Genomic DNA, 9,800 nt, shown 5'->3' with positions numbered 1-9,800 from the left:
TTTAAAAATTCAATCTAGTTTTTACCCTAGATAAGTTTTCCGGAATAACCCTTCACCGGTGTTTGCAAATTCTTTTTGTGGGTTTGGTGGGTTTCATATTTGAAAATTTTAGCTCAAAACTTGTGATTTTGTGTCACCCACTTGCTAACCTTGTATTGGGAAAGCAACACGTCCAATATATTTGCTCCATATATTACCTTTCGGTAAACTACCGTCCGGTTGTAAAGGAAAGCATTGAACAAGCAACTGTTAAGGCAATGTCCCCTGACATGCTTTTAATTATGGTCTATAACGTGTCGGACGCAATTACTATCCTTTGTAGGAGCAATAGTAAAGCTCACCCTTATAATTTTTTGGTCTGGCACAAGGTCCTGTCTTTGACCATGCTATGCAACCACCGTTCTTACGGTTGACACCCGATTTGGTTCAGGTGACCTAATAAATTCCAGGTGAATTCCTAGGATTTTATGTTCAATGGTAATGAACGCATTGAAAAATGGGTTTTCAGAAAACAAATCGGTTTGAGATTTTGATCAAAATATTTTCTCGCTCAAGCTCGAGTTTAGATATCATTGAATTCCATGAGTTTGTAATTCTCAATCTTTAAGGTCAATCTCTAGGATTGAGTAATATCAGTCTTAAAAGCTGATTTTTGATCTTTTAAGGAGATTATCCTTTCTGGGGGTCTGATTCATTAGTCTTATCAAGCTAATTTGCACGGCGTCCTCCCCATTTTACAAGACAGATCCTCTCATGGATAGGATAAGTCTGACCACTTGGCGACCCTGTTTGATGCTGAGGTCCGTGGATTTCCTGCTGATTTTAGAGATGACTTTTCTAGATTTTTCGTCAACCTACAGCTGGTCTGGACGACAACTTCATGACCTAAATCAAGAAGCGCGTTTCTTTTTCGGAAGACTTTACTTCCTTTTAATGATGGAATTGATTCATCGTGTAGATCCATCTTTTCTTTCAAATATATTACAGTAAATCGGGTAAAACTTTTTAGTTTAGTCCAAAGCAAAAGTATCTTCAATTATTTGTTACAGAAATATGTGACATATGTTTAAAATAACTTGGTAAATTTTCCCACACTTGGCTTTTATTTTCTTTTATTTGCCTTTTTATTGTCCTCTATTCATTTTTAAATGAATTCTAACATTTTGGTTTGTTTCTCAATTTATGTCTTTTCCGAGGTAACAATAATTTCGGTGTTAACACCTAGTTTTATCGTTCATAAATATATATAAACATGATTTTGAATTCATTTAATTGAAAATTTTGAAAATTTTTACTAGAATTGGGTAGTCAGTATATAAGACTAGGGCTGTTCTTTATTATTAGAGAGCACTAGATTCTAATACAACTAATGCTTTACTAGTATTTTTAATGGTAACCAAGTGTTTTAAGTTAATTTTTTTTTAAAATTCTGAAAGAATTTAATCCCTTCCCACACTTAAGATCTTGCAATGCCCTCATTTGCAAGAAATCAGTAACAATTTAAATTATTGAGGGTGATTAGCGTAGAAAAATGATTAAATTTTATCAAAGTTTCCAAACATATTGGCGTTTGTTTGCTGAATGATAAATGGTGCACATCATTTGTTCATTCCGTCTGATGGTACATCACATTTGTTTTTCGTTTTGTCGTCAAAATTAATAGCTTTTGCTGTACTTAATGCCAGTCTTTGAAAATGCGCTGTTTTACCCTGTTTTGTACAATCAACAATATACATACAATACAAATATAAACATGCATGACAATTTGAAATGGGACTTAATATCCCACTTTCAAATCCTAAATGTGAAATATTAGTACACAATAATAATAAAAATGATAAAAATTACATAAATATATCCAATAACATAAGTTTAAACATGAAAAAGTAAAAAGATAAAAACATAAAAATCATAAAAATAACCAATGGAACTAAATCAGTCTGGATATGGGTTCCAGTTCATCTCGTCAGGTGGGTTCCATTGTTGGTTATAGGTGTCCTGATAGGCTTGGTTATAGTCATATCGGTTAAAGGGTGGTCGGATGTCGGGGCTGTGTGGCTGAAAATGAGCAGGTCGAGTAGGCACGTAATTATTTGGTACCTGATATGATAGCTGGCTCATGATTTGGTGCTGATGAACTAACCAGCTATCGTGCTGGCGTCGCCTATAATCCTTGTATACTCGCTCGGAGTTCCACTGCTCGTACATACTATGTCTGGCCGCGTTCGTCATTGATTCCTCATCTATACGAACGTGGACGTTAAGAATAGCATCTCGAAAGACATCCCTAATGTCTTCCGCTTCCTCCATTTCCTCGTCTGAGCCCCTTTCTACCTGTGGATGAGGGCCCTCATAGGGTACTTGATAATGCTAAAAACTAACATATATTTCATAGCATTATTCCTCAAGAAAGACAAGCTTTTAGTTGCAATTTTTCTATTTACAAGTGATATTCGTTTAAATAATAAAAGGTGAAGACAAAAGACAGATTCGACGAATTGAAGACGCAAACGACCAAAAAGCTCAAAAGTACAAAAGACAATCAAAGAGGTTCCAATTATTGATAAGAAACGTCTCGAAATTACAAGAGTACAAGATTCAAAACGCAAAGTACAAGATATTAAATTGTACGCAAGGATGTTCGAAAATCCGGAACCGGGACCAGAGTCAACTCTCAACGCTCGACGCAACGGACTAAAAATTACAAGTCAACTATGCACATAAATATAATATAATATTTAAATAATTCTTATAATTATTTATATATTATATAAATATTTAAAACCGTCGGTAAACAAAGAGCCAAACTCGTGTGAGCTGTAAAAGCAAACTCCGCGACTCGCGGAGTTTGAAGGCAAAAAATGCCGCGAGTCACGGAGCCCCAATTTCTGAAACTCCCTATAAAAGCAACCGAATTCTGATCGCAAAATCCATCCTTTTTCTTCTTCTCTCATAATACGTAAATATTTATATTTATATTTTAATTTTAATTTTAATTTTAATTATAATTCTAATAATAAGGGTATGTTAGCGAATATTGTAAGGGTGTAAGTCGAAATTCTGTCCGTGTAACGCTACGCTATTTTTAATCATTGTAAGTTATGTTCAACCTTTTTAATTTAATGTCTCGTAGCTAAGTTATTATTATGCTTATTTAATCCGAAGTAATCATGATGTTGGGCTAATTACTAAAATTGGGTAATTGGGCTTTGTACCATAATTGGGGTTTGGACAAAAGAACGACACTTGTGGAAATTAGACTATGGGCTATTAATGGGTTTTATATTAACTAAACAATACCTTGTTAATTTAATATACAAACTTATAATTCGACGTATTTATATATAACCACATACGCTTGACTGGGTACGGTGGGCGGGATATCTATAAATACCAATAATTATTCATTTTATCGGACACGGAACTCGATTAATAGTTAATAGACTTGTTGAAACAGGGGTGAATTACATTCAAGGGTAATTGGTGTAATTGTTAACAAAGTAGTAAAACCTTGGTTTACATGCAGTCGATAACCTGGTGTATTCATTAAACAAAGTATTAAAACCTTGTTACAATTCGAATCCCCAATTAGTTGGAATATTTGACTTCGGGAATAAGAATAATTTGACGAAGGCTTTCGCTCTTTATATTTATGACTGATGGACTATTATGGACAAATCCGTATGGACATATTAAATAATCCAGGACAAAGGACAATTAACCCATGGGCATAAAACTAAAATCAACACGTCAAACATCATGATTACGGAAGTTTAAATAAGCATAATTCTTTTATTTCATATTTAATTTCCTTTATTTTATATTTAATTGCACTTCTAATTATCGCATTTTTATTGTTATTGTATTTAATTGCACTTTTAATTATCGTACTTTTTAATTATCGCAAGTTTATTTTATCGCAATTTTATTATTCGCAATTTCATTATCGTTGTTTACTTTACGCTTTAATTTAAGTCTTGTATTTATTTTTAATATTTTACATTTGGTTTTAACTGCGACTAAAGTTTTAAAATCGACAAACCGGTCATTAAACGGTAAAAACCCCCCTTTATAATAAAAATATTACTTATATATATATATATATATATATTTGTATTTTTATAAAAGTAAACTAATATAGCGTTAAGCTTTGTTTAAAAAGATTCCCTGTGGAACGAACCGGACTTACTAAAAACTACACTACTGTATGATTAGGTACACTGCCTATAAGTGTTGTAGCAAGGTTTAAGTATATCCATTCTATAAATAAATAAATATCTTGTGTAAAAATGTATCGTATTTAATAGTATTTCCTGTAAAAATATAAGCTATTTTATATACTACTCTGCTAAAACATCAAGTATTTTTGGCGCCGCTGCCGGGGATTTCGCTTAAAAGCCGGAAGCGCAACGCTAATATAAAAAAAAAAAATTTTAGTTTACTTTTATTAAAATTCGTTTTTATAAAAATATGTTTTTGTAAAAAAATTTACGTTTTTTTTAAATATTCGAAAATATAAAAAGAAAAACAAAAATATAAGTATTTTTAAGATTTTGATAAATATTTAAGTTTTATAAAGTTTCTTTAGTTTGTAAAAATATAAGTTTTATTTAATTTATTTTATAAATATATTTTATAAATAAAAAAAAAAGAAAAAAACGTCGAATTAAAACTGTACCAGAGTTGAAAACTGGAACCCCGCGACTCGCGGGGTTTGCTGCATCGAATACCGAGACTCGCGGAGGGGACCTGACACCGACACAAACCCTAACTGCAATTAATTACGGAGTAATTATTAATTATTATTATTATTAACCCTAAATAATAATTATTATTATAATTAGTTTTATTTTAAAGTTTTACTTTTTATTTAATTTATATAATTAGTTAAATTAGTTTAATTAAATTGTAAAATTAATAGTTTTAATAAATAAATAATATAAAAATAATATTTTTATAAAAATTGTACTTTTTACAACTTTTAGTATATTTTTATATTTTGTCCCTTTTTAATTGTTTTAGCGTAATATTTGTATTTTTAGCTCATATTTAGTTTTAAACTTAGTTTTTGCCATAGTTATTTTTACTTCTAGATTTTTAGGCTTTGCCGTAAAATTCCTTAAGTGCTTTTTCTTTAGACTAAGATTTAGGTGCTTTAGAATTTTGCGACGCCTTTTTAAGTTTTAGTTTCTTTTTAAGTTATTTCCATTTGGGATTTAGTTTTTCTTGTAAGCTTTAATATTTTTAGACGACTTTTACCTATGTATCAATTATCATTCCAATTAGTAATCTCAATTTGCGATTGTAATTTTAAGTTAGTTGTAGTAATAAGGTTAGGTTAGTCAAGTGTTTTTAAGTTTTATAAGTTTCTTTTATTTTTCCGTCGCCTTTTATCTTTCTTTCTTATTTTTCTTTTTCGATCTTTTTCCGACGAACTCTTTTTCTTTCTTATTTCTCGCTATTCTAGTTTTAGGACATAGATTTTTATTCTACTTCTTATCTAAATTTCTTAAAATTACGAAAATTTATTTTAAGTGGTTAAATTGATAGACATCAAAATTTTCTGGTTCGTAGTAATAGTTGGATTTGTACGTGGACCGGGTTATTGGAGCCAAACAGTCCTCAATTATATTGAGACCAAACGAATCCTGCCCCTCTGCTGCATCTTTTGGCTATTGGAAACGTGGGCAAAATCAGAAAAGTCTATTGATTGGATAACTTATTATAATTTTTCTTTCCTTTTTAAAACTAATAGGATATTCAGTGAATGCATCGAGCAAGACGTTCACCACCTTATGTACGTTCACCACCTATAACTAGATCAAGACATTTAGCAAATATTACTGCCGTTGATTTTTCTTTAGAATCGTCATCCAGTCGACCAAGTACTTCAGTTCAAATTTCCGATAATCCATTTTTTGAACCCGACCTCACAATTGAGAATTCGGAGAATATTCAGAAACGATTCGTAGATCCTGAACCACTAAACTTTCCTCCGGAACCACCAATCATTCAAACAGAGATTGTTGAGGAACGAACCATTAAATCAGAATCCTCTAGTGATTCCGATTCAACAAATTCAATTATGGAGAATCTGGAACCTTTAAGTATGGAAGACCGAATGAGAGCTGAACGCACTGGCCAAGGTCACGCAATTACTCATCCAGACATTAATGCGCCAGATTATGAAATCAAAGGACAAATTCTACACATGGTGATAATCAATGCCAATTTAGTGGTGCGCCGAAGGAAGATCCAAATGAACATCTACGTACCTTTAATAGGATCTGCACACTATTTAAAATCCGAGAAGTGGAGGATGAACAGATATATCTCATGTTATTTCCCTGGACTTTAAAGGGAGAAGCCAAAGATTGGTTGGAATCATTACCTGAAGGGGCGATTGATACATGTGATGTTTTAGTTGAAAAATTTCTTAAACAATTCTTTCCTGCATCTAAAGCCGTAAGACTTCAAGCAGAAATTGTTATGTTTACACAGAAGCCGAATGAAACTCTATATGAGGCATGGACTAGATATGAAAAGTTGTTAAGAGGATGTCCGCAACATGGTTTAGACACCTATCAAATAGTACAAATATTCTACCAAGGATGCGACATCACTACAAGGAAAGACATAGATATAGCAGCTGGTGGTTCTATTATGAAGAAAACCGAAACTGATGCTTACAAAATTATTGATAACACTGCTTCCCACTCACATGAGTGGCACCAAGAAAAAGATATCGTTAGATCATCTAAAGCAGCTAGAGCTGATTCTAGCCATGACTTAGATTCCATTTCCGCAAAGATAGATGCTGTCGAGAGACGAATGGAAAAGATGACTAAAGATATTCACTCAATACGAATTAGTTGTGAGCAGTGTGGAGGACCACATTTGAAAAAAGATTGTCTCAGTATTGAATTAACATTGGAACAAAGAGAGAATATTTCATGCATAAACCAAAGGCCTGGAAATAATTATCAGAATAATTATCAACCGCCAAGACCAATTTACAATCAAAACCAGAATTATAACCGAAATATTCCATACAACAACCAACAAGGTCCTAGCAATCAACAAGTATCCAATAATACTTACAATCAGCAAAGACCTAATTTTCAAAACAAACCACCACAACAAACCAATGATAAAAAGCCGAATTTAGAAGATATGATGACAAAGCTAGTTGAAACTTAAACGCAATTTTTCACATCTCAGAAACAAACCAATGAACAAAATGCTCAAGCATTTAGAAATCAACAAGCTTCTATTCAAAATCTGGAACAAGAAGTAAGTAACCTAGCAAGGTTAATAGGTGAAAGAAAACCGGGAAGTCTACCTAGTGATACAAATGCTAATCCCCGGAATGAAACAGCTAAAGCCATTACCACAAGAAGTGGTACAACGCTTAAACCACCTGAAATACCTGTAACTTCTGATGAAGCTATTCCTACTCCACAAGAACCACAACCTGATCAAGATAAGGAAAAAGAACCGGTAGTTGAAAAGGTTAATGAAGATAACACAGTTAAGGTTAAACCTTATGTTAAACCATACCAACCACCACTTCCTTACCCGAGTAAAATGAAGAAAGAGAAACTTGAATCCGAGCAATCCAAATTCTTGGATATGTTTAAACAGATAAATGTAAATCTTCCTTTCATTGATGTGATTTCAGGAATGCCTAGATATGCTAAATTCTTGAAAGATCTAATCTCAAATAGAAAGAAAATGGAAGAACTCTCGGCTGTTACCATGAATGCTAATTGTTCAGCAGTGCTGTTGAATAAGATACCAGAAAAATTATCTGATCCAGGAAGTTTCACAATTCCATGTTTTCTGGGTAGTCTTAGTTCAATAGAAGCATTGGCAGACTTAGGTGCTAGTATAAATCTAATGCCGTATTCACTATACGCTAAACTAGACCTTGGAGAATTGAAACCAACAAGAATAAGCATACAACTAGCCGATAGATCAATAAAATATCCTAGAGGGATAATGGAGAACATGCTAGTTAAAGTTGGTACTTTAGTATTTCCAGTAGATTTTGTTGTTCTGGACATGGAAGAAGATTCTCAAGTTCCTCTCATATTAGGAAGACCATTCTTAAACACGGCTAAAGCAATGATAGACGTGTTCGGTAAGAAACTGACCCTAAGTATAGAGGATGAGAGTGTTACCTTTTCAGTTGATAGAGCAATGCAACAACCACAATCTGCAGATTATACATGTTATTATATTCAAACTATAGATGCACATGCAGAATTATTAGAAGAATTTCCAGAATTACAAGGAACAGGAGAATGTTCTTTAGGAGAAGGTAATGAACCAATTGATGAAGCTGAAATGTTAGCTACACTTATAGCTAATGGATATGAACCAACAACAGAAGAAATTCAAATGCTAAAAGAAGAAGACAGATATCGATATAAATCATCGATAGAAGAACCTCCGAAATTAGAGTTAAAGCCACTTCCAAACCATTTGGAATACGCTTATTTACATGGTGAATCTGAATTACCTGTAATAATATCGTCCTCTCTTACTGAAAATGAGAAATCATAACTCATTTCTGTGTTGAAAGCTCATAAACCAGCCATTGCATGGAAGATTCATGATATTAAAGGAATAAGTCCTTCGTATTGCACACATAAAATCCTTATGGAAGAAGGTCATAAAACGTATGTGCAACGCCAACGAAGACTAAATCCTAATATGCAAGATGTAGTTAAGAAAGAGATTATTAAACTGCTAGATGCAGGTTTAATTTATCCAATCTCTGATAGTCCATGGGTAAGCCCAGTTCAATGCGTGCCTAAGAAGGGTGGCATGACTGTCATTACAAATGAGAAAAATGAGCTTATTCCTACTAGGACTGTAACAGGATGGCGTGTGTGTATTGATTATAGAAAATTAAATGACGCCACCAGAAAAGATCACTTTCCCTTACCTTTCATAGATCAAATGTTGTAAAGATTAGCCGAAAATAGTTACTATTGTTTTCTAGATGGATTTTCCGGATATTTTCAAATTCCAATAGCACCCGAAGATCAAGAGAAAACCACATTCACGTGCCCTTATGGTACTTTTGCTTACAAACGCATGCCATTTGGACTTTATAACGCCCCTGCAACCTTTCAAAGGTGTATGATGGCGATTTTTCACGACATGATAGAAGAATGCATGGAAGTTTTCATGGATGACTTTTCAGTATTCGGTGATACATTTGAATCATGTCTAGTTAATCTTGAACGAATGCTTATTAGATGCGAACAATCAAATCTAGTACTTAATTGAGAGAAATGCCATTTCATGGTTAAAGGAGGCATCGTTCTTGGTCATAAAATTTCAAAAGAAGGAATTGAAGTGGATAGAGCTAAAGTAGATGTAATTGCTAAACTTCCACATCCCACCAATGTTAGCGGAGTTAGGAGTTTTCTAGGGCATGCCGGTTTTTACCGACGTTTCATAAAAGATTTTTCTAAAATTGCCACTCCTATGAATAAACTCCTAGAAAAGGATGCTCCATTCATCTTTTCAGATGAGTGTATCAAATCTTTTAATATTCTTAAAGAAAAACTCACTAATGCGCCGATCATGATAACACCAAATTGGAATCTACCATTTGAACTAATGTGCGATGCAAGTGATTTTGCAATGGGAGCCGTTTTAGGGCAAAGGATTGAAAAACGATTTCAACCTATATATTATGCTAGTAAGACGTTACAAGGAGCACAAACGAACTATACAACTACTGAAAAAGAACTCCTTGCTATTGTCTTTGCTTTTGACAAATT

Source organism: Rutidosis leptorrhynchoides, chromosome 4 (assembly GCF_046630445.1).
Source record: "Rutidosis leptorrhynchoides isolate AG116_Rl617_1_P2 chromosome 4, CSIRO_AGI_Rlap_v1, whole genome shotgun sequence".
NCBI lineage: Eukaryota > Viridiplantae > Streptophyta > Magnoliopsida > Asterales > Asteraceae > Rutidosis > Rutidosis leptorrhynchoides.
This window is presented reverse-complemented; position numbering follows the sequence as displayed.